This window comes from Scyliorhinus torazame, chromosome 15 (genome assembly GCF_047496885.1).
Source record: "Scyliorhinus torazame isolate Kashiwa2021f chromosome 15, sScyTor2.1, whole genome shotgun sequence".
Taxonomy (NCBI): domain Eukaryota; kingdom Metazoa; phylum Chordata; class Chondrichthyes; order Carcharhiniformes; family Scyliorhinidae; genus Scyliorhinus; species Scyliorhinus torazame.
In genome coordinates, this window is record NC_092721.1 from 206,451,234 (window position 1) to 206,457,436 (window position 6,203).

The 6,203-nt window shown below is 50.4% G+C and overlaps 1 protein-coding gene across 1 annotated transcript in view; it reads left to right on the plus strand.

Annotated features, from left to right (window-relative positions):
• The window catches only part of LOC140392155 (rho-related GTP-binding protein RhoG-like), a 245,591-nt gene that overhangs the window by 20,202 nt on the left and 219,186 nt on the right, over positions 1 to 6,203 (plus strand). The gene's annotated exons all lie outside the window — the stretch shown is intronic.

Genomic DNA, 6,203 nt, shown 5'->3' on the forward strand with positions numbered 1-6,203 from the left:
GGGGGGTGGGGGGTGGTGGCTGGAAAAGGAGAAAAATCTGTACAAACTGTATAGTTGATTGTTGGGAAGAATGTTTCCCGGGATGTTTATTTGCTATAACCTACTTTGATACAAGTTTGAATAAAATGCGTTTAAAAAATAGGTGCGCAAGAATGTGACTGTGGGAATGCATGCGTGAGAGCCTGTGTGCGATGAGTGTGAGGCGGTGAGAGTTTTTATGTAAGAGTGTGTGTCTGCGAGAACATGATTAGGTGTAACTGTGTACGTGTGTGAGACTGTGTATGAGTATGCGTGTGTGACTGAAAAAGTGTGTGTAACCATGTAAGTATCTGTGTCTGTTGATCTGCCCACCAGATGCGCCAGGGGCAGCTGGGGAGAGGTCTCCGAGGTACTGTGGTGTTCCGGCACCTTCCGTGCGGGAATCACCAGCACGGTCTCCATCACCTCCTCCCACCTCGGGGTGCCCAACCAGGTCTGCATGCTCGCGGTCATGGAGCAGCTCATCTGTGTCTGCCACGTCGGCCAGCGCCTGGGCAATACCACTGATACTCTCAGCCATGGCCCGGTGACTGGGCCACGCTGAGGAGCTCCGCTGCAATGTCCAAGTGACCCTGGCACATGGCTGCCTGTGAGTATGCAGCCTTCCTGGGCTTGGCCACTCCCGCACAGAGTGCCTCAGGCCTTTGACATGCTGATCCATGGCAGAAACCCTCACCCCCAAGGCCTCCACCGTGGACGCCACCCGTGCGATGTTGGCCTGGGCGGAACGCATTGTCGGCACCACCTCCTGCCCCTGCATGTGCTGGATGCTCGCCGACATCCCCTCATGTAGTCCTGGCTCTGTGACTGCATCTCCACAATTGATTGGACTGTCCGTTCCAGAAGTCTGAAACCCATCTGGACGGCAGCTAGTCCCTGGGATTGGCCTGCCCTCCGACCGCCCGCCCCTTCGGGTGTTCCTACCTCCACCTGCTATATCGGATCAGCACGTTTAGGACTGATAATACCAGGACTACTTGGACAGAATTAACGCAAAGTGTCTAAAAGAAAGTGTGACTGCTGAAACCCTATCACGGGAAAAGACTATAATGGACTATATTCATGTGAAGTTTGCTTGTTTGAAAATGAAAAAAATGTGTACCGTATCGAATGTAACCTGTGTGTAATCCTAAAAAATGTTTAAAATTGAAAAGGGTGAGAACATTTTTTTTTAAATCAAACAATTTTTAATGAGGTATTTTTGGCATAACCACAGTACAAAAAAAATAAAAAATAAAAAAACAGTAATCAAAAAGCAACCGCCGACATCAGTCCCTCCAAGGCCCGCCCATTTAACCCCCTATTCTATACTACCCTACCCCCCCCCCCCCCCCCAGCTGACGATTAATTCTCCGCAAAGAAGTCAATGAATGGTTGCCACCTCCAGGCGAACCCTGACACCGACCCTGTCAAGGTGAACTTGATCTTTTCCAGGCCGAGGAAGCTCGCCATGTCGGTTAACCAGGCCTCTGACTTTGGAGGCCTAGAATCCCTCCAAGCCAGTAATATTCGTCGCCGGGCTACCAAGGAGGAAAAGGCCAGAACATCTGCCTCTCTCTCCTCCTGAACACCCGGGTCCTCCAACACCCCAAAGATCGCTACCCCGGGACTCATTTCCACCCTTGTCTTCAATACCCTGGACATGACATCCGCGAACTTCCGCCAATATCCCCTAAGTTTTGGGCATGCCCAGAATATGTGGACATGGTTCGCTGGTCCACCCGCACACCTGACACATTTGTCTTCAACCCCAAAAAATCTACTCATCTGGGCCAGTCATGTGCACCACCTTAAATTGGATCAAGCTGAGCCTTGCGCATGTAGCGGTCGCTTTGACCCTGCTCAGCGCCTCTGCCCATAGGCCATCCTTCATCTCTCCTCCCACTTACGCTTCAGCTCCTCTGTAGGCATCTCCACCGTCCCCATTAATTCTTTGTAGGTGTCCGAGATGCTCCCCTCCCCCCACCCATCCCCTAGACACTACCCGATCTTGAATCTCTCTTAGTGGCAGGAGTGGGAAGGATGTTACCTGCCTGCGCAGAAAGTCCCGCACCTGTAGATACCTGAAATCATTCCCTGCTGCCAGCCCGAACTTCTCCAGCGCCCTTAAGCTAGGAAAGCTCCCTTCCAGAAACAGGTCCCCCATCTTCTCAATTCCCGCCCTTTGCCATACCCGAAATCCCCCATCTAAGCTCCCCAGAGTGAACCGATGATTGTTGCATATTGGGGACCAAACCAATGCCATCACTGCACCAACAAATCTCCTCCACTGACCCTAGATCCCCATGGCCGCCACCACAATGGGACTGGTGGAATATCTTGCCGGCGGGAATGGCAATGGTGCCGTTATCAGTGCCCCCAAGCTAGTGCCCCTGCATGAGGCTGCTTCCATCCACTCCCAAGCCGCCTCCGCCCCCACCACCCACTTCCTTACCATAGCAATACTGGCCGCCCAGTAATAATTACTAAAATTTGGCAGGGCAAGCTCCCCCTCCGCCCAATTCCTCTCGAGCATCATCTTCACTTACCTGCCCAAACAAAGCCCAAAATGATTTTGTTGATCCTCTTTAAAAAAGCCCACAGTATGAAAATCGGGAGGCATTGGAACACAAATACAAATCTCGGCAATATCGTCATCTTAACCGTCTGCACCCTCCCCGCCAGTGATAGCGGGAGCGCATCCCATCTCCGAAACTCGCCCCTCATCTGCTCAACCAGCCGGGACAAGTTCAACTTGTGTAACCAGCCCCAATTGCGCGCCACTTGTATCCCCAGATACCTTGTGTCCCTCACTAACCTGAACGGTAGCTCCCCCAGCCGACCCTCCTGGCCTCTTGCCTGGACTACAAACATCTCACTCTTAGTCATATTCAGTTTGTATCCCAAAAACCGGCCAAATTCCCCCAGAATCATCATCAATCTCCCTCATCCCTGCCCCTGGATCTGCTACATATAGAAGTGAATCATCCACATACAGCGATACCCTATGCTCCACCCCCCGAACTAGCCCTTTCCAGCCCCTAGAAGCTCTCAGAGCAATTGCCCGCGGCTCTATGGCTAGCAGAAACAGCAGTGGGGAGAGGGGACATCCCTGTCTTGTCTCCTGGTACAGCCTAAAATAGTCCGAGGTCGTCTTGTTCATCCTTACACTAGCATCCGGGGCCTAGTACAGCAGCCTGACCCAGTCGATAAAGCCCCTACCAAACCCAAACCGTCCCAACACCTCCCATAGATAGTCCCACTCTACCCAGTCAAACACCTCTGCATCCAGGGCCACAACTACCTCTACTTCCCTTCCCTCCAGGGGCATCATAATCACGTTAAGCAACCTTCTAATATTGGCCACCAACTGCCTACCCTTGACAAATCCGGTTTGATCCTCCATAATCACCTCCGGCACACAATCTTCAATCCTGGAGGCCAACACTTTGGCCAGCAGCTTGGCGTCCACATTGAGCAGCGAGATCGGCCTGTAGGACCCACATAGCTCCGGGTTTTTGTCCCGCTTCAATATTAACGAAATGGTGGTCTGTGACATCGTCGGGGGCAGCTCCCCTCTATCCCTCGCCTCGTTAAAAACCTTGACCAGCAACGGCCCTAATATCCCCGAAAATTTCTTGTAAAATTCTGCCAGGAACCCATCTGGCCCCGGAGCTTTGCCCGACTGCATTGCCTTCAAGCCCTCAGATATTTCTTTGGCTCTAATCGGAGCCCCCAACTCACCCTCCTGCTCCCTGCCCACCCTTGAGAAAGTCAGCCCATCCAGAAATCATTTCATCCCCTCGGGCCCCGTGGGGGGCTCCGAGCGGTAAAGTCCACTATAGAAATCCCTGAATGCCCTATTTAGCCCAGCCAAATCCCCGATCAGGTTCCAATCCCTGTCGACCACCTTATCAATTCCCCTGGACGCTTCCCTCTTCCTCAACTGCTGTGCCAGCATTCTGCTGGCCTTCTCCCCATATTCAACAGCGCCCCCCTCGCCTTTCTAAGCTGCTCCACTGCCTTGCCCGTGAACAGGGTAGAACCCTCAAGAGTATTGAAAGTCGGAGAGATCTAGGTGCACAGGTCCACAATTCACTGAAAGGGGCAACACAGGTGGAGAAGGTAATCAAGAAGTTATACGGCATGCTTGCCTTCATTGGTCGGGGCATTGAGTATAAGAATTGGCGAGTCATGTTGCAACTGTATAGAACCTTAGTTAGGCCACACTTGGAGTATAGTGTTCAATTCTGGTCGCCACACTCCCAGAAATATGTGGAGGCTTTAGAGAGGGTGCAGAAGAGATTTACCAGGATGTTGTCTGGTATGGAGGGCATTAGCTATGAGGAGCGGTTGAATAAACTTGGTTTGTTCTCACTGGAACGACGGAGATTGAGGGGTGACCTGATAGAGGTCTACAAAATTATGAGGGGCATAGACAGAGTGGATAGTCAGAGGCTTTTTCCCAGGGTAGAGGGGTCAATTACTAGGGGGCATAGGTTTACGGTGCGAGAGGCAAGATTTAGAGGAGATGTTGAGGCATTTTTTTTTATACAGAGGGTAGTGGGTGCCTGGACCTCGCTGCCGGAGGTGGTGGTGGAAGCAGGGACGATAGGGACATTTAAGGGGCATCTTGACAAATACATGAATAGGATGGGAATAGAATCATAGAATTTACAGTGCAGAAGGAGGCCATTCGGCCCATCGAGTCTGCACCGGCTCTTTGAAAGAGCACCCTACCCAAGCCCACACCTCCACCCTATCCCTGTAACCCCACCCAACACTAAGGGCAATTTAGCATGGCCCATCCATCTAACCTGGTGGAATAGAGGTATACGGACCCAGGAAGTGTGGAAGATTTTAGTTTTGATGGGCAGCATGGTCGGCGCAGGCTTGGAGGGCCGAAGGGCCTGTTCCTGTGCTGTACTTTTCTTTGTTCTTTGATAGTACCCCAAACTCAGCCTGCAGCCGACGCTCCCTTAAGAAACCGTTGAGACAATTAAGCCATCTGTTATAATTGATGGTTCATTTTTTCCTCTAGGAAGAGAGGTATTAGGAAATTGGGTCCAGAAATGAGATTCCAACGTAGCAGGCAATTTAGGGGTTAAACAGGCTGAAGGGGGGGGGGAAAAGAGAGAAAAGCTGCTAGCAGTCAGAGATATACGGCCACACCCGAATTACATTGTCCCATTCAGATTTAAACTCGTCAGTGGGAATACACAGGATGGCCTGGTTCAGCACTGGTGAGTCACTCGAGATCCATTGTTCTTCGGGACACACCTGTCTGACCAGCCATTAGTCCATTACAGAGTCCGATGGCATCTTTGTCCATCAATGGGAGATTAGTTGCATATCAATAGCATGGCTCTGTTGTATATATGGGAGTGGGATACCAGCCAAGATAACGATAATAGGTTCAAGCTTGGAAACCCCAGAGAACCTTTGAGCGGCTGGGCAGAGCTTAGAGAGAGAGAAGGAATGATGTTTTAAACAGTTACAGAAGGCTTCGGAAATCAACCAAGAAGGTCATGAAAGCTTTGGAAAGGGGGTTCAGAACGACTGTCCAAACAGGAAGAAAAATTGCTTTGGAAATGCAAGCATTGCCTTTGGCTACCTGTGAAAGTGACACGAGAGCTGCATGTTCTGTTACAGTGGTGTTTAATGGGAACTAGTGTTAAGGGTAAGAAACTGCATGTAATCTACTATTGTCAGTTGAAGTTTAAATGTTTTATTTTCTTTTTTTTTTTAAATTTGGAGTACCCAATTCTTTTTTCCAATTAAGGGGCATTTTAACATGGCCAATCCACCTACCCTACACATCTTTGGGTTGTGGGGGTGAAACCCACGCAAACACGGGGAGAATGTGCAAACTCCACACTGACAGTGACTCAGAGCCGGGATCGAACATGGGACCTCGGCGCCATGAGGCAGCAGTGCTACCACTGTGCCACCGTGCTGCCCTATTTTCTTTTATTTTAATAGTTTGTTTATAAAATAACCAAGCCCTCTTTCTTATATTATCACTCCTGGTGATAATATCTGACTATCTTTCTGCTCCAACATAAAACTTAAAAACGTTGGGGTCCTGGATCAGTCTCGTGGCCACTGTTGAGAGCTGACCAGACGTCCATAACAGGCAGTGTTATGTTTGCTGCTCCCCCTGCTGGTTTTTCCTAATGAACCCA